The 23,828-nt window shown below is 39.7% G+C and overlaps 1 non-coding gene across 1 annotated transcript; it reads left to right on the top strand.

Annotated features, from left to right (window-relative positions):
• Positions 1-9,805: 9,805 nt before the first annotated feature.
• On the top strand, positions 9,806-9,940 carry LOC115835647. The gene has a single exon (XR_004030676.1). It is a non-coding gene; the product is annotated as a U8 small nucleolar RNA (small nucleolar RNA).
• Positions 9,941-23,828: the final 13,888 nt, after the last annotated feature.

The raw sequence follows: 23,828 nt of genomic DNA, 5'->3' as shown, positions 1-23,828 counted from the left end.
AATTCATGGACAGTCCCTGATCTCTGGTCACTGGCACATCCTACTGAGGATTCTCAGGGGCATGGAATGCAGTGAATCACTGTGACATCTGCCCTGACATTGGGAGGAGGGGGTGGTGGCCTGCATGCCAATTTTTTGCCATGCATGGTTTATGGTTTACAGTAACCACTTTCACCACAGTGGTGTCCTTATAACCACTGTAAATACTAGGGCTGAGTTTACTGAAAAATTCCCACTATAGGAACAATGAGAATTATGCCAATACCATCAATCCTCGCTTCTCTACTCTAAAGAGGCAGTCAGGGAGGGCCCTAGTTGAGCAATGGAATAACATTTAGACCCACAATTTTGCTTTGTTGTGACCAGGATGGCCAAACCTTCCAAGAAAATACAAATACAAAACCCTCAAATCATTGTTTTGGTTGTGACAAATATGGTCAACCTTCGGAATGTAAACAAGTGAGAAGCCTTTCACTGAGTCTCGCCTTCATCTCAGAAGTTACCTGGAATAGTCAGATCTGAAACAACCCTGACACCTGGAGAGGCCAACTCTCAGACCTGTCACCTCTGCTAGCCGAAATGCCAGTGTTAGCACAGAAACAAAAAGACTGTTGGAGACTTTTATGTTTTGCTGTTGTGAAAACTTGAAATTAAAGTAATTGTATCAAAATTTTTGCAAGATATGACTGTGCAAATTAGTTTTCTATGAGCATTTATGATCAGTGTAAATGATAATCACTTGTGCATTTATGTGTACGCACACATATCTCTTAGGCCAAGGGAATCCCACGTCATTGAGAATCACACAAGCAACATAAAAACCAGCGGCTTTTGGGATGAACTTTTAAAAGGCATCTGGGTCAAAAGACTTGAATTATTCATCCCAGAATCCAAAAGCTCAGAAAAATTAATGGGTAGTAATTACCAAGGGACCAAAAATTAGGCATACCTATTTGTCCTGTAACGCTACAGCTAAGGAAATAAAGATTTGATGAGAGGTTTATATTCAAGGATGGTCATTGCATCATTATTTACAACTTGAAACAACTTAAACATCAACCTAATAATGTATGAGAGGATAAGATACCTTGTTAATATTTTTCAAGAAGATATTGAAGAACCAAGAAAAATTCTCATAGTGAGGAGTGAGAAAACAGTATCCACAGAGAAAAGATGATATTGATGTTTAGACTAAGAAAACACGGAGAGATAACAGCCAAATGGTGCCAAATATAGAGAAAGACAGAGTCAGAGGAAAGGCAGACACGAAGAAAACTGAAAGGAAATACATCAAATTACTAATAGCAGTTATCTCTGTTGATAACTTTTTGTCATATTTTTAAATATTTCACATCTTGCGCCAAGCAGCTGTAACTTATATAATTAGAATATATATATGTTTATATATATGTTTATATATGTTTATATATATGTCTATATATTTGTTTATATATTTGTTTATATATATATATTTATATATTTAAGCAACGTAAAAGGACAGGTAGTAGAATTTGCAGGTAGAATAGTTACACCCAAGGAAAGGCAGCCATAGCAACAATTACTTGTCTTGTTCAATTCAATTCAAGCTCCGAAACAATGAGAACTTACCTATATTCAGGAACATACAAAGAAGAATAAGACATTGTCCCTAGCCATGTCCCCCACCAAAAAATTCCTGAGTTGGTCACAACTCAACATATCAATAACAAATTTTAAAGGCATCTTTATATTTTACCATCCTCCTCCAACCACAAAAATCTGAAAAGCAAAATGGATAGCAAGCCAACAATTTTGGCTAGGGGGAAAATTGTTTTGCTATGGTTTTTTGGGCATGGGGGTCACGTGGGGTGGGGTAGAGGGATAAGCAGGAGAGTTGGGAGTTCTAGTAAAAATCAAGCACCATAACTTCTTGGACCAAATTATGAATTATGGAATCTAAACACTGGGTCTAACATAGATATCAAATTGTCAGCTTCAATACTGAGAAAAGACAACATGAGCATGTCCAGTTACTTCCCCCAAATTCATGAGATACCGATAGTAAGGGTAAAAGTATCAGGCCAGGAACATTATTCTAACTTAGGTGCCTTCACATGAAAACAAAGTAAAGACAAAAGCAGTTTCCACCTCCACCTCAACATATGATTACCAATTCCTGATGAAATTTTAAATTCTAAAAATGGCAGCTGTGGTCAGGGGAGCAGAAAATGTGATATAAGATACTAGACTTAAGTAAGAGTTTTTTCAAACTCTGCTTCAGCTATTTAGAAACTCTACAACTATTAAGTGAAAGTCCAGCCTCCTAACCACTGAGAACTTTGCACAACTATGTAAAGAAGAAAAAAACACTATTTGTCTCAAGAGTCCCCACTCTACTTGCCTCACAGAGTCATTTTTAGGCTCCAAAAATTTCATGCACAAAAATGCTTTACAAAAGCAATTGTGCTACGCAAATTGCATTTTTCCAAACCTGCTGAGCACATCATTTGAAAGAATATCATGACATTTCAGCTCCCTTATTCAGACAAAGTGAGTAAGCCACTAATTTGCTCGAAAATCTCTGTGCATGAAACTGCTCATATTACAGAATCTGCCTTTACAAAGACATTTCCTTCTGCAATAGCAGCCAGGAAACTTCCGAGCAAATTGGATGGTCCACACCCAGGCGACCTGCAAACCAAGACATAAGGAAACATGGGTGAGTCTGAGTCCCCATCCACAGCCTGGACAGGTCTTATGGGGAGTGCTACTGTAGCTTAAGTGATAAATCATCAACTAGAGAAATATAAACACTGGTTACACAAACAAATTCAATTTAAGAGTTTCTTAATGAACCTTTAACAAGTTACATGTGGGCTGTAAATGCCCTGGAGGCTGCCTCAAAGTGTTTGCTTTTAGGGAAAGAAAAACAACAATGCATCAGTTCCCCTCATCTTATGATTCATCTCATCAGCAAAATGCAATAGAAACAAGTGATGTTTGAATCAAAACGCTATTTCCAAAGGAGGAGGAATGCATCTGCCATTGATAAAGAAATGGACAACCTGAGAAAATGTAACTCTCTAGGTTAGGGCAGAAAGGAACAAAAGAACACTGATATGTTTGTTATGAAGAGTGATGATTTACGAGAAATTCAGACCTTTTCATTTACCACACATGGTGGCATAATCCAAGTGACCCTTTTCCTTTCCTGACAGTTTGAACTTTAAAATTATAGGGTTTTCCTCCTCAAACTTTGTCTTTATTGGCTAAGATTTAAAACACACACACACACACACACACACAAAGCATTTGACTTGGGAGGAAAAAGATAACAGTTTCAATCTGTATAATGAAAGGCTAGATAACAAAAGGGGTGCAACCTATGATTTTTCCACCGTGACCCAGACCTACCCACAACATTTCCATTTCCTGAGAACAGGAAGCACAGAGCCAAAATAGATAGGTCACAGGAGCAGTAAAACGAGCTTTACCAAAACATGTACCAGGTGGAGCCTATTTCTATCACCTCAAGGTACTTTACACTGTCAAGATGAGACACAGGGATTCATTTATTATGTCAATGTCCTTACACAGGACATACCAAGATTTGTCTTCACATACCAAGATTCTGACCTCAGAGAATGGGGCTAAGGGCCAGGTCCACCCAGCTGGCACCACACGGTCAGCAAATGGCCCATGAATGAATCACAACGGGTGGCCAGGATGGACACACTGGATGCTTGAGTGGACACAACCACCCTTCAAGAAGCACGTGGACCTAGAGAAAGCTCTGCCACCTACATGCCAGGGCATGTTCATGCTGAGAACTGCAGGTAGCTGTGTTATTTGTTGACTTGACTTCGCTTTGGGGAAAGCCTTAAACATGTGTATGAGGAAAGTCCTCCCTCCCCAAAATATAAAACCTCTAGAAGACACTTAGAACAAAGTCTCCCAGACTAGGTACGTCGAACAAAACCTTCCATCCATCCCGTTGGCTGTTTTCTCTACACCCTGGTTTGAATCTCCCCCAGGAAATGGTCCACTGTTAGTCAGCATGGATATGTTGTCACTGGAAGATCAGGGTGAAAATATACCTGGTATAGGCAAGCATTATGGTACGGCAGAGGCCCTTCCTGAGGCAAAACTACTTGAGCCTTTGTTGCCCCAGTGTTCCCCTCTATCAGATGTTTTCATAATATTACCTTACCTATATCGTTGTGTTATTAAGAAGATTGAATTTCATTCACAGAAGTTAAGCAGTTACAACACAAAGTGAACACGACCTCAGAGTTATATATTATGGTGCAGACACTAATTCATGCATCAGAAAGAAATTTTCAGCATATTTTATATGCTACAGAATGCTTTTGATACAAAGACGCAATAATTTCTGACATTTGTTAAGCACCTACTATGTGTCAGGTAGTAGGCTAAACGTTTTACATTTATTTCATGTCACAGGGAAAAAAGAAATGGCTTATATTGACTGACTACCATCAACGTGCCAGAGAGGTCTTCTTATCTCAGAGGTGACAGAACAAGTCAACCAGCTGGTAAATGGGCCAATCAGAAATGAAATCAGGTATAAAGTACCACCATATTTATGTTCTTTCCACTATGTTGTTCCATATACTCATTACATACGTATGAAGAATTGTTTTTCTATAGTATGAAACCGGAAGCAGACCAATGATTTCCTGGACACACACACACACACACACACACACACACACACGCCTAATATGGAATCTTTTTTTTTTTTTTTTTCGGAGAAAACCTGCCTATGCATCTAAGGCAGAAGGCTCTGACTGGCCCCCTGTTGTCATGTGTATCTGCTAAGAGGCTTTCTTTGGCTATTTTTAATACACCTACACAGTATTTTCAAGGGCAAAGCACCTAGGTTGCCATTGTTTGGTCAGTTCCAGAATCTTAGCATCTCAGGACAGGCCACTCTTAACATTTATATTACCCACAGACCTGTCCCAGAAATTTGGATTTAGTCCTTTGAGATTCTGAGAAAATCGATGGGGAAAGTTTCCAATTATGCTTGGAATTTTTTTCCATTGTTTTCAGATACAATCTAAATGTCTCATAGGTTTCCAGAACAGTTTATGTAATTTTCTGGTGCGTTGTTTGTTTTTGGCATCACCCGAGCTTGAGAGATGAGTTGAAGTTTTAAACCATGGAAGCAAGCAAGCTCATCTCCAGTCAACTCGATCTTTCTCGTCTGGGAACCAGCATCCCCTCGGCCACTAGGTCTGGGATGGAAGTGAAATCATTACCGCTGCTTTGATGATCAGGAAAAGGAACTTCATTAGCTACTTTCTGTCCTCATACATCTTTGGGGCACAGGGTTCAGAATTTATTGCAGCTGCAGGACAGAAGTTAGGGAGTATGAAAGGAAGCTAGGAAATATGATTTCATTTCCCTATCCATTTCTCATTGAAAGGATGATGGATTTCCCATTCACTCCCGAACAATGGCTCCTGCCTACCAGGCTGTACTCACTAGGAAATGGTGCCTTTTCTAGGAATCCTCCATTCTCCTTGCCCTTTAGGGCCTTCCCCCTCCATCTCACCAAACAAAGGTCACAGATTTCTGTAGAAATAAATGGGAAAGGTACCTGGCCAGCCTGTAGTAGCTCGTCAGAAAATACCTTCCAACCCTAGTTGCACCTTAGCATCACCTGGAGAGCTTTGTAAAACTAGAAATGTCCAACCCATCTCGACAGATTCTGATTTCATGGGTCTGGCGAGATTCCTAGGGACTTATAGATTGTAAAGTTCCCCCAAGTGGTCCTAACACACAGCCAATGGAAAGCCACTGCCTGATTTGAAGGTCGCTGTTTCACAGGATGAGTGCCTTGGTCAGTTTCTCTTCTTTACCTGAAGGTTAAACTCCATTTGTGGTTCCCTGCTGCTGCTCAGAAGTCACCCTGGGCTTTGCTTCTCTGCAGAGCCCCTTTGACTAGGAGGTTGCAGGGATTGGGTATTTATTTCTTGTGATGGTTAATATTGAGTGTCAACCTGATTGGATGGAAGGATGCAAAGTATTGTTTCTGGGTGTGTCTGTGAGGGTGTTAGTTGCCAAAGGAGATTAACATTTGAGTCAGTGGACTGGGAAAGGCAGACCCACCCTCAGTCTAGGTGGGCACCATCCAATCAACCATTCCAAAGCAGCCAGAATAAAAGCAGGCAGAAAAACATGGAAAGACTAGACTAGGTCGTCTTCTGGCCTACATCTTTCTCCCATGCTGGCTGCTTCCTGCCCTCAAACATTGGACTCCAAGTTCTTCAGCTTTGGGGCTCGGACTGGCTTCCTTGCTCCTCAGCTTGCAGACGGCCTATTGTGGGACCTCACCTTGTGATTGTGCGAGTCAGTACTCCTTAAAAAATTCCCCTTTATACATACATCTATCCTATCAGTTCTGTCTCTTTAGAGAACCCTGACTAATACATTTCTCGAAACTGACCAGGCTCATAGCTGTTTGCCACTTAGACCCCCAAATATGGAACCTATGCAGAGGAGGTAAGGGGCTAGCGGGCCACTTGCCTCAGGCTCCAGAGAGCTGGAGGGTCTCGAATGCAGACTCCTGGCCTTATCAATAAACGAGTGGGTGCATGCAGCCAGGAAGATATGCTAGCAGCTGTGAGAGAATATTTTTATCTGACAACTTTAAACATGACTCCCATTCATAAATTGTACCACCTAGAGTGTACTATGAATTCACATTTTATCATAGAATTAATTTGTGAATGACACAATTATAAAACATTGTTGGAAACATCAATGAGTTAAATTGCAGACATTTTAAACTCATCGCAAATTCTGCAAATCTGCTTTAGCTTCTTTCCTTTTCAGTATCTTGGAGAGGTGACAGCCCTACCATATCCAGCCTAGCTCACAGACTTTACCCATCTGCAGTGTCACAGGCCTCCACTATCCATGAGGGGATAGCAAACTAAGCCAGCAATTCCTCCACCTCTCACCCCTTCTATTAGAGAATGGGTATGGTACGAGACACCTAAGGCCAATATTTAAGGAGGTGCTCACTGGAAAACACAAATCTTGCACTTGCACAAGAGTGAGGGCCTCCTTAATAAATATTGCACCCTGGATGTTCAGGTACTGAGCCAGCACACTCATGCTCACCTATGCATACACATTCACACGTGCATGCACACACACACACACACACACACGTCCAGCCATCTCAAGATTAGTGTGATGATGAAAATCCTGATATAAAGCATCTCATTGAAATGCATCTTACTCAAAAGAATGTTTTGTATTTAAAAGATGTATTTGATCACCAATTTTCTAGCATAATAATGAAAAAAAATTAAACCTTTTTATTGGAGAGTAGTAAACCTGAACTGGTTATAAGGTACGTGGAGAACAAGTAAAAGAGGGAAAAATGTTGTTCCAGGGTCCTTGGTATGCAGTGCCTGTCCTTGTAGATCTATAAGCAGGGAAGAGCCACAGGGACTCTTGGCAGCTAAGCTGCTGAGACTGTTAATTACTACTTTTGTTTATATTAAGGGGAGTTTTCACAAAAGTTAAAATATATGATATTCTTTGAATGGTGGAGATGAGAAAACAGATCCAATCTAATCTGGCCATGCTGGAAGCTATGTTTGTAAAGATAGGCCTGTGATTAATCCTGAGGCATTTTTGGTGAAAAATATGAACTCCAAGAGAGTATCATTCTGTCCTTTCTTTAAAATAAAATATTGTTTACTTCAGTTTGCCTTTATCATTTCAGCTCATCACCATTTCCAGTTACTTTTCCATTTTGAAAAGCCTCCTGCATCATTCTCATACATATGCAGCAGATATAGACAAACAAGCCCACCCCTAAGGAGACAGCCCACTTGGACTCAAGGACATTCACTGCGGCAGCTCTCTGAAGACAGAATTATTTCTTTGGCAGAGAAACGCGTGTTGTTCCTTAAGAGGACATTAGAGGAGAACAACTTGTCTCCCTACTGAACCCTTTGCACAAATATCTTCTAGAAGGACTTGTTCCTCACCCACTGGCCCTTGATTCTGTCTCACTATTGAATGAGGCTTGTCCACCAAACAGCTTTAAGGATGGGTGTGTGCTCCGGAGAGAGCAGGAAACAAATGAGGGCCGGTCTGCTTTCTGTGGGTCAGCCAACGTCTCTGCCAGTCCTATGACTGTCATTTCGCTGAGGATTGATATGCCTGAAGTCACTACAAAAACAAATGATGCTCTAAAGTTCATTCCGCCCTTGCACAAAGAAGCCAAAAAAAATCGGGCTCTAATTTATTTTAGAATTGGCATAATGAGACAAAAGAGTCCACTGTGGGAAATTTTTGCTTATGCAATGAAATTTTTACTCTCCAGCTCTTTAACAATTAATTTTTTTTTTAATTTTTGACTTTTATGAATGAACAAACAGTGGGATTACGGTTGGGAGGCAGCAGAGTTTTTTAACAGCTAAAGAAGTCCACTACCAATAATGGCAGACTCCCAAAGCTCAGACCTCTGCTCTGCCAGTTGACTGCCTATATTTTCTGGGATGAGCTGTTTAGCCTCTCTGCTACACAAATTCTTCACCTGTAAAATGTAGACAATAAAAAGTCCTGCCTCAACTACTGTGGTAATGATTAAGTGTGTTAATGGATGCCAAGTGCTTAGCACAGTCCCTAGCTTAAAGAAAGGGCTCAAAATCAAGCTTTAATTATAAATAATATTGTTAAGATTTCTTAAATAATGTGTCAGAATCCAAGATCCCTTAAAGAAATCTTCTAAAGTATATTTAATTATTTGTCAGAGTGCAAGATCCTTTAAAGAAGTCTTTTTACCAGATCTTTTTTGAAACCATCAGCCTATTTTGAGAAGGCCAACAGTCGCCCTTTATGGAGAATTAATACAGAATTTATCAGCAGAAGTTATTGTTCATGCATATTATAGCTTCCAATTACGCTAAAAGCTTGTCTATTTTAACTCAGAGCCTTCACTTTGATGTTAACTGTGAAGTTTCATGTTTCCCTCTCAACTAACCACCATTGTTACAATCAGGACAATGTGGGTCTATCCCTCAGGGCTTAGTGACAAAAGTCACTATTTTTAAAGGGAGGGTTGCCCTCAGAAAGAAGAATAAAAACAAATTCTTAATAAACAATAATGCTATTTTCATGTAAATATCTGTAAGGAAAATGGGCATCAAAGCTAAAGGGGAGATGACATGCAATGAATTTGTTCTGCATAATTAAGGTATTGGGTAAGCACAGGGGAAGTGAAGTCTCTGGATCTGAGCATTTTATTCTTGGCTCAATATTCCTTTCATGTGATGCTCTTGGATGAGCAACTTCTGTCTCTCTTTCCCCCCTCAGGAAAGCCATAAATATCATCAACATTAACTTAAACTTCACCCTGTTCCTGAAGTAATATGAGACCTTGGTTGAGGAGGATACAAGGCATCATGAAGGTGAACAAACCAAAAAGCATTTAAAATTGCTTCCTTTTGCACATAGAAATTTTTCTCTTCTCTGGCCAATGTCTCCCAGTTTGAGAAAAAGCTAAATTAACTTTTTTAACTCACAAGAATGAAAAAGTACTACAGTGGGATTTGGGCATTACTTGGAGAGGTATAGTATGGGAATACATTATTTGATACCCATTAGCTAACACATTAGCCGTTCCAATTTGCAAGAATCTGAAATCTATAATTCGAGATCCTGGTTCTAGCATCTCTGACTTTCCCTGCCCCTACATAGTTATTCTTACATTACTTACCTCACAATTAAGTATTGAATGTGTTGACATCACATTTCTGTAGAGAATGTTATTTCATCGTCAGGTGGGATCATCCTTACCTGTTTCTCCTTTTGGAGGGCAGATCAGAATATGATGATTGGAGAAGAATGAAACGTGATTAATAACTCTGTGTAATCAGGCCTTGCAGCACCCTGATTGAGCCTTTCTGATTCTTCCTGATAATCTCTATTTTTAAAAAAGAAAAAAAGAAGAATATTTCCCTTTGAGTTGTAGGTAGAAAGATAGACGAGAAGTCTGAGAAGTATCAATTCATTGTCCTGATAATTACCATTGATCTCTAGCTTCCATCATAACCATTTCAGAACTCAGGGACATTTTCAGGATTCAGGGAGAAGCCAAGATGAATTGAGTTCGTTTCTGTATCACTGACCAGCAGTGATGTTGAAATGACTGATACAGTCTATTCCGCAGATAAAGACCTTGTTGTGCTACTAAAGGTGACTGCTACCTTTAGGCAAAGGGCTTGGTTACAGAGTCAGGCAGATCTGGGTGATAAGCTTCACCCTACCAAGTACTGGTTGTGTGAGACCATGGATGATTGCTCTGTCTGAGCTGAAAAATCTCTAGCTCCTAGGACATAGTTAAGCTTCACACCACTGGAACAGGCATGGCTGTCAATGGACATTCAATAAACCTAACTTTTCTTCCTACTAGAATCAGTCCCATGGAGGCCCCTCTAGTGGCATGTATCAACATACCCTAATTCTGTGGTTTCTTTTTAGTTTCAGTGACAGGGAACTCATCCAGGGTTTCTCTGAACTGTTCTTCTTAGACTATTAGTTCTACGTGCTTGGTAAACTACAGTTCTTTTTCGACTCATTACACAATAATTACATTAATATCATGGCACTTTCTATTTTTTCACATGGCTGCTTCAAGAAAGGTATAAAAACTATTGGTGTCAAATTTACTTAAATCATTAGGTTTGTCAGTCGAGAAAAATGATGAGACAAGTCTCAACCATTTTAGGAGGTTTCTTTGCCCAAGTTAAGGACACGTGCCTGGGAGACAGGTCTATGCCTTTCTCCGAAGATGATTTTGAGGGCTCCAAATTTAAAGGTGAAAGGGTGAAATATTGAGAAGTGCACAATTTTCATGTAAGTGGGGGGTAGGAATAAACAGTCATTCATGCTTTTGTCTGGCTCAGTGGATCTGCATTTTTTACATGAGATAACACAGACAAATGGGGCCGAGGAAAAATGCAGGGAATCTGCATTTTTTTTTTTTGAGACAGAGTCTCACACTGTTGCCAGGGCTAGAGTACAACGGCGCAATCTTAGCTCACTGCAAACTCTGCCTCCCGGGTTCAAGTGATTCTCCTGCCTCAGCCTCCCAAGTAGCTGGGAGGTGCCCACCACCACACCCAGCTAATTTTTTGTATCTTTAGTGGAGACAGGGTTTCACTATGTTGTCCAGGCTGGTCTGGAACTCCTGACCTTGTGATCCGCCCACCTCGGCCTCCCAAAGTGATGGGATTACAGGCGTGAGCCACCACGCCCAGCTGGAATCTGCATTTTTACATAATATAGACAAAATGAGGCAGGGGAACAATCAGCTATGTATTTGTGTCTGGTGAGCAGGGGGGTGACTGCACCTGTAAAGATAATCTATCAATTTACATTGACATGGTGAAATCTTAACAGAAACACCTTAGGGTAAAGATCTTGCAGCTCACTAGGAATTTCCTTGTGGGCAAAATATGGGGGAGGCATGTAGCTCTTCATCTTGTAGCTATCTCATTTAGGAACCAAAAGGGGGAGGCAAGTTTGCATGACCCAGTTTTAACTTCTCATTTGGACTTAATGAGTTTGAAGTCCAAAGATTTAATTTCCTTTCACAGGTTCTCTTTTGCCCTGATGGTTCCCAATGAGTCAACAGGTAGAAAAGTCCTTTGTAAATTCAGGATATGCCATCATCAATACTGTTATAATGATATTAATTCCCTTAACAAAGTAAATTTCATAAACTGAGAAACCACATTAACATCATAATTCAATGCTCTTAGCAAGAGCTTTTGTCATAAAAATTTTTTAGCTTGTAAGATACCTTTTCCAGCCAGAGTATCTCATGAATGCGATCTTTGGCAAACAATAAAGCTGGGTGCTCTGGGTGATTAAGAAACCACATATTGACTGGGTGCAGTGATTCACACCTGTAATCCCAGCACTTTGGGAGGCCAAGGTGGGAGGATAGTTTGAGGATAGGAGTTAGAGATCAGCCTGGGTGATATAAGGAGACCCTGTCTCTACAAAAAAATAAAAAATTAGCTGGGCATGGTGGCACATATCTGTAGTCCCAGCTATTCAGGAGGCTGAGGTGGGAGGGTCACTTGAGCCAAGGAGGATGAGGCTGCAGTCAACTATGATTGTGTCACTGCACTCCAGCCTGGGCAACAGAGCAAGATCCTGTCTCAAAAAAAAAACAAAAAAAGAAGAAGAAAACAGAAGATGACCTGTGGAGGTGCTCTGTGTGCTAAAAATCTAAAATATCGAACATCCTGAAAAAAGAAAGAGATGAGAACCTATCAGGCAGTAGTGAGGACTCATGGCTCAGCCATTTGAAGGAAGCAGCCATCAGGTCAGAATCATTCAAATCTCCAACATTACTGAATTCATCTCAGTTGAGAGATTTAGTACTAAGTTTCCACTCAGATGAATTATCTTTCATTCAATATTTATACCATCTTATATTTTACATTCTTTGAACCATAAAAGAGTATGTCTTCTTGCTTAATCTGTTGTTTTGAAATCTTTCTTCCTGGCAGCATAGCTACCATTAGCTATTGTTTAATGTTGGAATCCTTACATCCTGGAGGACACTGGAACTACTTTAAAGGCAAAATGGGACACCCTGGCCAGTTCCTATCCTAACGACCTGAGATGCTGCAGTTTGCTAACATATTGAAAGGAACAGATGGTAGAAGCTGTGGTAACTTCATGCAACCAATCAGGAAATAACTGCCTTAATGCATTTCTAAATTATTCCAGTCTTTTCCTAATTTTAAAGTTTTATAAACAATTAGAAAAGATAGGGGCTGTTATAAAAACTTTAGCTCTAGTCATTACTTTCCAGGGTAATAAAGTGTGTTCCACTTTGGGGGAAAAAACTTAATCAGTGATCAAATGCAAATCTTAAGAATGGAGTCTGTAAATATATAACAATAGTGTATCATGATGTCAGAGGCAAAATACTGACTCTGGTGTTTATAAGCAGAACAATAGGATTCACAATAATTCATCCCAGTTCACAGTTAATCCGTGGAGCCTTCAGAAAATCAGAAACAAAAGATAACCCATAATTGTAGGTCGGGTGCAGTGGCTCACTCCTGTAATCCCAGCACTTTGGGAGGCCTAGGCGGGCAGATCACTTGAGGTCATGAGTTCGAGACCCACCTGACCAATATGGCAGAAACCCTGTCTCTACTAAAACTACAAAAATTAGCGGGGCGTGGTGGCATGCACCTGTATTACCAGCTACTCAGGAGACTGAGGCAGGAGAATCGCTGGAACCCAGGATGTGGAGGTTGCAGTGAGCCAATATTGGCCACTGGACTCCAGCCTGAGTGACAGAGCAAGACTCCAAGTTAAAAAAAGTAATAATAATAATCCATAATTGTGAAATAGCAGAACATACACTAACCACTAAGGCATACTAAGGCAGCCTATGACAATTTAGGTTCATAGGTTCTAGTCCAAGTAGAAGCTTTTCTATGCACACCACTGCATCTTTACACAGTAGGAAGCCATTTTGCCGGTTGACCTGATGAATGAGTCAGGGATTAATTCTGCGGGTTCACCCAGCGGAAGACAAACATTTGCACTTCATTCAGCCCTGAATAATCCAAAGGTTATACTGTTCTGAAGAGATAATCCATTAAACACAGTTGCTGAAGTGACTGTCCATTTGGGGAAGAATTTATCAGGAGGCTATCAGAGAAAAAGACCCCAAATGATGCGTCACCAGACATCAAGCTCACCTTGCAGAAATGAAACGAGTCCTGCCAAAGAGCCCACACTGGAGACAAGGACAAGCAGTTTTATGGAATAAGGGACACATTTGCAAGAGGATCCCAGAGCAGCCTCCTAACCTCTTCTCAAGCTTGGGTCTCGCCTCAGCAACACTGAACTCCCCTAGACATTCACAATGATCTATAGCCTCAGTCTGAAGCTCATCCAAAGAAAATTGCATAGTCATCAAGTTTTGTTTCTATTAGACTCCTGTGAAATTTACTGAGTCTCCACTGGACTTGAGACAAAGATGACTTTGGTTTGCTTTGTCGCAGGGTCATCAAAATCATACATTTCAGTCATCTATTTCAGTCATCAGATCCTTACAGAGTATAAAAGTGCAACCTACATAATGGTTAGAACCTATACAATGGTTCTAAATGAGAAACATTTTCTTCTTTGATTTTTAAGGTTGACGGATGGATCATGGTAACACCCAGAAATCCACAATTCTATGGATACATATAGGAGGCAAGAATATTCATTGTTAGTCGTATTTAGAATGTGTACCACAAATAGAGAGCATAATGTTTCAGAATGCAGTTTGTATTTCTTACATAGTAAATGTAGTGGGACATGGATAACAAAGAAAAATGCCAAGTGAAGTCCTTGCATTAATGCATGACAACAGAGACAGCTGGAGGAAAATTACAAACTCAGTGGTGGCACAGACAAGAAAATACTTCAAGTTCCATGGAAATATTGTTATATAAACTGGTTGAGCTCTAGGCAAGGGATATAACAAGGACCACTCATATTGTCTTTCTCCCAATCCACCTTCTAGGTCTTTGTTTCAAATCTTTTGGATGTCCAACACAGTATCCGATCTGCCAGCCTTCTGCCATTGAAGCTTGCTTTGTCAATGGTTCAACTACACTCTCATGTCCTCCTTCCCAGTAGAACAATGTTCTGAAACAGTGCCATCTTGTGGTCACTCCCAGACAGAGCATGAGCTCTGGGCATCTTCAGAAACCAACTACCCAAGAGGAGAAACTTGGAGATGAAGTTTTCACAAATGGGAATGTCAGGAATTGGGGAGACGATACACTCTCAAATGTGAAATAAATTGTCCAAGGTGACTCATCTAGCAAGCAGCATTTATTTAAAACAGAATTTACTTTAAAAATTATAGCAGTACTTCCAAAGTGCTGAGTGTGTGCAAAGCCAAGTCGCCATTCTGGGAAAGACAAAATAGAATTAAGAGAAACATAAAATATGTCTCAAGAAGACGTCTACACCTGGTGGACACTCAGAAGACAATTGCTGATCTGTGAGATGAGTTCTGCATGTGGCATTCCAGAAAAGAGACAGTCTTAGGGATCGTGTTCTCCAACTTTTTATTTACAAAACTTTCAAACCTTCAAAAAAGCAGAATGAATAGTCTCATGAAGCACCTGTATTCTCTTTCCTTAGATTCACCAACTGTTAATATTTTGCTATGTTTTCTATAGCTCTCTAGTTTGATCTCCTTTTTTTTCTTCTGAATGGTTTGATAGCAACTTATCATAAGACCTCACCTTGAAATACTTACTGTCTCCAAAAATGCCTTTCACAACTTTTTTTTTTCCTAACCTAAGATCCACTCAAAGTTCACACATTGCACTTGGTATTATGGTTATTATGTCTCTTCAGTCTCTTTAAATCTAGGACAGCCCTTCTCCACCACCATTTTTGTTTTTCATCACATTCATGTGTCTGGAAAAACCCAGACAGATGTGTCTCTCATCTCCCACGTTCTGGATTTGCTCCTAAATTTTGACTTCAAAAGACAATGTCAGCTGACACCCATATTTCCATTCATTTTCACTAAATATGAAACTATTTTTTCTGTAGGTTTTCAGGAAATGCACTGGCGTCCCTCTGCGAGGATCCAAGAGATATTTCTTTAAACAACTTCCTGCCTAGGTAAAATCTTCAGGGAGTGACACAGAGCTCCTGGGATCTTCTGGGGGAAGGTCCCAGCTGCTCACAGCTGGAAGTTACTATACAGGCTCCACTCTTCTGACCTACATCTACATGAGCAAAAATTAGAAGCTTATTATCTCATTTTCAATCTTACGTTCACAGATATTTTGGTCAAAATTTCTCTTTAAGTAAGAGAACAATAAGATGACCCAAGATTTCAAATCTTCTGAAATCTATCAAACTCCAAAAACGAGCCCAGCCTGTTTTATATCCTTTCCTACCTTCTCAGAAATGATTATTTGCACCTGACTGTGAGAGCTCTTTGCTGCAAAGCATGGTCGTATTTTCCATTCTTTTTAAACTGTTTATCTTCCATCAGCCAGGTATACATACAATGCATCCAGATTGAGCTCTTTCAGGTTCTGCTTTGTGCTGGTATGCACAAGCGTTTAAGGTATTACATGAAATGAGAATCTGATAGATTTTTTTCAGTTATTTTATCAGCACATTAATCTGGAATATAGAACTTACCAATGTAAAGAGATCCCAGATGCTGTTGCATTCCCAACACCCTATCTACCCAGTCCTCCTTGGACTGTCCAGCCAATATCTGATGCCCACAAGTAAAAGGTTGTGCTGACCCCAGAAGCATCCTGATTAACCAGGGATAGTAGCACCTGCTTGTCCAGTGGTGTGACCAAGGCCAAGAGTTGGTCTCTTCTAGCCTTAGTGCTCAGTCAGGTCCTTTGCAGTGTTTGATGACTAGATAATTACAACCTGGCCATTCCCAGTTGCCTCTTTTCCACGGAGCTAAATTTTACACTGGCACTAAACCATTTCCTGACACCAAGAGTAAGAGTACCGGCCAGGCGCAGTGGCTCACGCTTGTAATCCCAGCACTTTGGGAGGCCGAGGAGGGCGGATCACGAGGTCAGGAGATCGAGACCACGGTGAAACCCCGTCTCTACTAAAAATACAAAAAAAATTAGCCGGGCATGGTGGCGGGCGCCTGTAGTCCCAGCTACTCGGAGAGGCTGAGGCAGAAGAATGGCGTGAACCCGGGAGGCGGAGCTTGCAGTGAGCCGAGATCGCGCCACTGCACTCCAACCTGGGTGACAGAGCGAGACTCCGTCTCAAAAAAAAAAAAAAAAAAAAGAGTAAGAGTACCTACAAACTCATCAGAAAAGCAAACAAGCAAAAATGATGAGCTATGATTCTGGAGTCAGATATACCTGAAATTCCAGTTCTGTTCATTTCTAGATGAGTAATCTTGGAAGAGTTATATATCTCTCTGTGTCGATATTCTCATCTGTAAAATTAAGATATTATGTACCATTCAGGATGCTTATAAAGCTTAGTGAGATGATGCATATGAAATGTGTTACTTTGCAGGTTTCTTCAAATATCCCAACATGCTTGATATGCTCACTTTAATGCATGACAGCCATTTACAAGGTGATTCATCAGACTTCACGAATGTCATTGATTAGTGAGTTACTGTGAGTGAAAACAAATAGTAGGATACACAAGACTCTTTGAGAAGTTGAAGATAGTGGTGAAGAAATTCTCCACGGATGATAAAAATTGTTACTTTGTAATTTTTTAAGCCCGTTAGAAAGTGCATTGCAGACATTGTTCAGGAGCATTTAGCAGGGACCTTTGCCAAAGAAAGGGAAATTTTAGTAAACTGGTCCCACCTCACAGGATAAAGGACTATTTGGTCAGCAGCTGAAGGATTTCCTGACTCTGCTTAGCTGAACATTTGGCCTCAGCTGATAGAAGCAGGTAGAGCTATATCCTGGTCAAATTGATAGAGATGAGTGTTCTCTCTCTCTCTCTCTCTCTCAACTCTTTCACAAAAAGTGAATTTGGCTCAATCAGCAGGCCTGGGTGTGTGAACTTGCTCTAGGCAAGGGAAGGAAAATATGGGGTGAACTGCAACACCCACAGCTCCTGACACTTGGCAAACATCACGTGGCCGCAGCATGCTCCTCCCCACGGTCCACACCAGCCTTCCTGCCTCCTCAGCTCGTCATTTCACACTGTCACTAACAACTGACTGGAGCAGATACACAAGTTGACATTCAGTTTTCTGCTCTCAGGTCACTTTGCATCTGGGTGTTAGTTTGTTGGAATTGGACCCCTTTCAGCAGTTTAACCTTGTGTTGTGATGCTTGCATGTTTTTCATCATATCAAAGCAGATTAGTTCTGTTACTATTAGCTTCACCTTCATTTTATTCCTTTGAGAAGAATGAGAATGAAAAACAATCATATAACCAAAGCTTACACATATAAGGTTACTACGTGCCAGAGACTGTCAAAATGCCTTCTATATCAAGGCATTTAATCCTCATAACAATGCTGTCACGAAGGTACCATTATTATCCATATTATACATATAAGGAAAAGCCCAGAGAAACCAAGTTGTTTGTCCCACATCACATCGCTAGGACGTGGCAAAGCCAGTGGCAGAATCCAGGTAGTGGAGCCTGTGTAATTAAACACTACCCTATGCTGTCTCTAAGATTCATTCACTCGCTCTGTAAGCACATATCATTTAAGACAGTATACATAGGGCTGTTACAGGTACATAAATTCTACTTCCACAACTTTATGGGTTTGATTTATAATGCTTGCCACAGCACTTTATTACAAGATGGTACATAAGCCTATTTCACACAACCCCATATTTTAATATTATGAGAATTTCTCTACTGTCCCTCGTCCTTTTGGTGTTAATGACCTGCATTCAGCTGTAATAGAATTTTCATTCTTCACCTATTTCCAAAACTACTAGACTGATGCCTCTTTTATTTTGTTGCTGTAAATTTACCTAAATTACTACATATGGAGAATGTTTTATGGGGTTTTTTTCAATGAAAACTGAAAAAGCTGTTTCCCAAATATAAAAACTTTTATTTCAAATATCCTTAAAAATATCCAAATGTTATAACATTTGGCCTTATTGAAGAGAGGAGCCATTGAGGTGTTTGTCGTATTATCTAGAAATGATGAACATCAACACATTGGCAATAAATGAAGAGGAGAAGAAAAAAGCAAATTATGCTTGTCTTTTTAAAACAGAAAAAGGTGAGTTAAGATGTTAGGATGATATAATTGCTCACATATGTCTTAGAGCAGAAGCTCCAGACATTAAAATAAACAAAGTTTGTTTATGCCACTGATGACAGAATAAAATAATGAAAATGGAATATTTATTTAAAACTATTCCGCATTTAAGGTCATTTAAAAATGAGGTATAGAACATGCTGTGTGCAAGGGTTGTACCTCACTTTTTAAAAAGAAAATGTGGAGAACATTCTTTCACATGCAGCTGGTGGGATAGAAATTAATCCAAATTAGCAGTAAATTCAGAGTAGCAGCTTCTATAACTACCATGAGAGAAGTACAGCTCACAGATTTTATTTGCTAATTGGTTTCTTAAAATACAGCTTTATCAATCCCTTTACATTATATATACACAAATGTAAACCCAAAAGTGCACTTGTCAAAGTACTCATTTCAGCTAAATGTTGATTTGTTGGATATTCTAAACATTTAAACTAATTGGCCATTTTTTTAATAGTCAGTTTCATGTGTATGCCTTACATGCCTACCACTGTGATGATTTATGCTATTATAAGTTAACAAGCTATGCAATAATTCTCTAAAAGCAACACAGTCACCAAAATGTTTTCCAGAAACTGAAAATTCAATCTACTAGCTGTTTAATGAGAGTTCAGCTCTGCCGGGGAGTTCAAAACCCACACCCACAAGTCATGTGACCTTGAGAAAGCTACTTAACTTTCCTGAGCGTCTCAGGGAACTGCTCTATGTAGTAGGGATAAAAACAGAACCTGGTCTATATCTCTGTTTTGGTACCAGTACCATGCTGTTTTGGTTACTGTAGCCTTGTAGTATAGGTTGAAGTCAGGTAGTGTGATTTCTCCAGCTTTGTTCTTTTGGCTTAGGATTGTTTTGGCAATGCGGGCTCTTTTTTGGTTGCATATGAACTTTAAAGTAGTTTTTTCCAATTCTGTGAAGAAAGTCATTGGTAGTTTCATGGGGATGGCATTGAATCTATAAATTACCTTGGGCAGTATGGCCATTTTCATGATATTGATTCTTCCTATCCATGAGCATGGAATATTCTTCCATTTGTTTGTATCCTCTTTTATTTCGTTGAGCAGTGGTTTGTAGTTCTCCTTGAAGAGGTCCTTCACATCCCTTGTAAGTTGGATTCCTAGGTATTTTATTCTCTTTGTAGCAATTGTGAATGGGAGTTCACTCATGATTTGGCTCTCTGTCTATTACTGGTGTATACGAATGCTTGTGATTTTTGCACATTGATTTTGTATCCTGAGACTTTGCTGAAGTTACTTATCAGCTTAAGATTTTGGGCTGAGACGATGGGGTTTTCTAAATATACAATCATGTCATCTGCAAACAGGGACAGTTTGATTTCCTCTTTTCATAATTGAATACCCTTTTTTTCTTTCTCTTGACTGATTGCCCTGGGCAGAACTTCCAACACTATGTTGAATAGGAGTGGTGAAATAGGGCATCCCTGTCTTGTGCCAGTTTTCAAAGGGAATACTTCCAGTTTTTGCCCATTCAGTATGATATTGGCTGTGGGTTTGTCATAAATAGCTCTTATTATTTTGAGATACTTTCCATCAATAACTAGTTTACTGAAAGTTTTTAGCATGAAGGGCTGTTGAATTTTGTCGAAGGCCTTTTCTGCATCTATCGAGATAACCATGTGGTTTTTGTTTTTGATTCTGTTTATGTGATGGATTACGTTTATTGATTTGCGTATGTTGAACCAGCCTTGCATCCCAGGGATGAAGCCCACTTGATCATGGTGGATAAGCTTTTTGATGTGTTGCTGGATTCGGTTTGCCAGTATTTTATTGAGGATTTTTGCATCGATGTTCATCAGGGATATTGGTCTAAAATTCTCTTTTTTTGTTGTGTCTCTGCCAGGCTTTGGTATCAGGATGATGCTGGCCTCATAAAATGAGTTAGGGAGTATTCCCTCTTTTTCTATTGATTGGAATAGTTTCAGAAGGAATGGTACCAGTTCTTCTTTGTACCTCTGGTAGAATTCGGCTGTGAATCCATCTGGTCCTAGACTTTTTTTGGTTGGTAGGCTATTAATTATTGCCTCAATTTCAGAGCCTGTTATTGGTCTATTCAGCGATTCAACTTCTTCCTGGTTTAGTCTCGGGAGGGTGTATGTCCATTTCTTCTAGATTTTTATCTAGAATTTATCCATTTCTTCTGAATTTTCGAGTTTATAGTATTATCTGATGGTAGTCTGTATTTCTGTGGGATAGGTGGTGATACCCTCTTTATCATTTTTTATTGCATCTATTTGATTTTTCTCTCTTTTCTTCTTTATTGGTCTTGCTAGTGGTCTATCAATTTTGTTGATCTTTTCAAAAAACCAGCTCCTGGATTCATTGATTTTTTTGAAGGGCTTTTGTGTCTCTATCTCCTTCGGTTCTGCTCTGATCTTAGTTATTTCTTGCCTTCTGCTAGCTTTTGAATGTGTTTGCTCTTGCTCCTCTAGTTCTTTTAATTGTGATGTTAAGGTGTCAATTTTAGATCTTTCCTGCTTTCTCTTGTGGGCATTTAGTGCTATAAATTTCCCTCTACACACTGTTTAAAATGTGTCCCAGAGATTCTTGTATGTTGTGTCTTTGTTCTTATTGGTTTCAAAGAACATCTTTATTTCTGCCTTCATTTTGTTACGTACCCAGTAGTCATTCAGGAGCAGGTTGTTCAGTTTCCATGTAGTTGTGCAGTTTTGAGTGAGTTTCTTAATCCTGAGTTCTAATTTGATTTCACTGTGGTCTGAGAGACAGTTTGTTGTGATTTCTGTTCTTTTACATTTGCTAAGGAGTTCTTTACATCCAACTATGTGGTTTATTTTGGAATAAGTGCAATGTGCTGCTGAGAATAATGTATATTCTATTGATTTGGGGTGGAGAGTTCTGCAGATGTCTATTAGATCTGCTTGGAACAGAACAGAGTCCTCAGAAATAATACCACACATCTACAACCATCTGATCTTTGACAAACCTGACAAAAACAAGCAATGGGGAAATGATTCCCTATTTAATAAATGGTGCTGGGTAAACTGGATAGCCATATGTAGAAAGCTGAAACTGGATCCCTTCCTTACACCTTATACAAAATTAATTCAAGATGGATTAAAGACGTAAATGTTAGACCTCAAACCATAAAAACCCTAGAAGAAAAACCTAGGCAATACCATTCAGGACATAGGCATGGGCAAGGACTTCATGACTAAAACACCAAAAGCAATGGCAACAAAAGCCAAAATTGACAAATGGGATCTAATTAAACTAAAGAGCTTCTGCACAGCAAAAGAAACTACCATCAGAGTGAACAGGCAACCTACAGAATGGGAGAAAATTTTTGCAAGCTACCCATCTGACAAAGGGCTAATATCCAGAATCTACAAAGAACTTAAACAAATTTACAAGTAAAAATCAAACAACCCCATCAAAAAGTGGGCAAAGGATATGAACAGACACTTCTCAAAAGAAGACATTTATGCAGCCAACAGACACATGAAAAAATGCTCATCATCACTGGTCATCAGAGAAATGCAAATCAAAACCACAATGAGATATCATCTCACACCAGTTAGAATGTCAATCATTAAAAAGTCAGGAAACAACAGGTGCTGGAGAGGATGTGGAGAAATAGGAATGTTTTTACACTGTTGGTGGGACTGTAAACTAGTTCAACCATTGTGGAAGACAGTGTGGCAATTCCTCAAGGATCTAGAACTAGATATACCATTTGACCCAGCCATCCCATTACTAGGTATATACCCAAAGGATTATCAATCATGCTACTATCAAGACACATGCACATGTATGTTTATTGCGGCACTATTCACAATAGCAAAGTCTTGGAACCAACCCAAATGTCCATCAATGATAGACTGGATTAAGAAAATGTAGCACATATGCACCATGGAATACTATGCAGCCATAAAAAAAGGATGGGTTCATGTCCTTTGTAGCAACATGGATGAAGCTGGAAAACATCATTCTCAGCAAACTATCGCAAGGACAGAAAACCAAACACTGCATGTTCTCACTCATAGGTGGGAATTGAACAACGAGAACACTTGGACACAGGACAGGGAACATCACACACCGGAGCCTGTTGTGGGGTGGGGGGAGGGGGGAGGGACAGCATTAGGATAAATACCTAATGTAAATGACGAGTTAATGGGTGCAGCAAACCAACATGGCACATGTATACATATGTAACAAGCCTGCATGTTGTGCACATGTACCCTAGAACTTAAAAAGTATTACAATAATAAAAAAAAAACAGAACCTGCTTCATAGTATCAAGGTGAGGATAAAATAAGATCATTCATGTAAAGCACTTAGTACAGTGCCTGGCACATGAACAGCATTCAATATTGCTGGACATCACCAGCATCAACATCATAATCATCATCACCATCATCATCATCATCACCAGCACCATCACATCACCATCAGCATCATCATCATCATCAACAGCATCATCATTACCATCGTCAGAATCATCAGCAGCAGCAGCAACATCATAGTCGTCGTTAACATTATTGTCATCTTTATCATTATTACTGAATCATCATCACCATCAACATCATCCAAAGATAATATATATTCCTTTGCCGTAACCCCTGCTTTTGAGATATTTACAACATAATAGACAAGACAGGTAAGCCAATAAACAGTTGTAATTCATCACAATAGATCCTGTGATGTGATAAATATAATGAATAAGAGGAACAGAGTCAGAGGGGTCTATCCCAGCCTTGGAGAACAAGATCTGACTTCCAGGAGGAGAGGATGACCAAAGTTGGTTGGAAAAATTCTTATCTAGCAGCTACGTGAAGATTTTCAATGCAAAGGGAGAAACGTTATACAAACAACCAGGACTGGTAGTGTGTGATATCTTTAGAGATTGTACTGGCATGGTGTTCAGAGTAAGAAGTGAAGAAGACTGAGTTTCCTGGTCTGAGAAATGAAGACACTTAGGAACATACAGAGAGAGCAAGAATAACTTACAAAACAAAGCAGGA

This window comes from Nomascus leucogenys, chromosome 6, assembly GCF_006542625.1.
Source record: "Nomascus leucogenys isolate Asia chromosome 6, Asia_NLE_v1, whole genome shotgun sequence".
Classification (NCBI taxonomy): domain Eukaryota; kingdom Metazoa; phylum Chordata; class Mammalia; order Primates; family Hylobatidae; genus Nomascus; species Nomascus leucogenys.
This window is presented reverse-complemented; position numbering and strand designations above follow the sequence as displayed.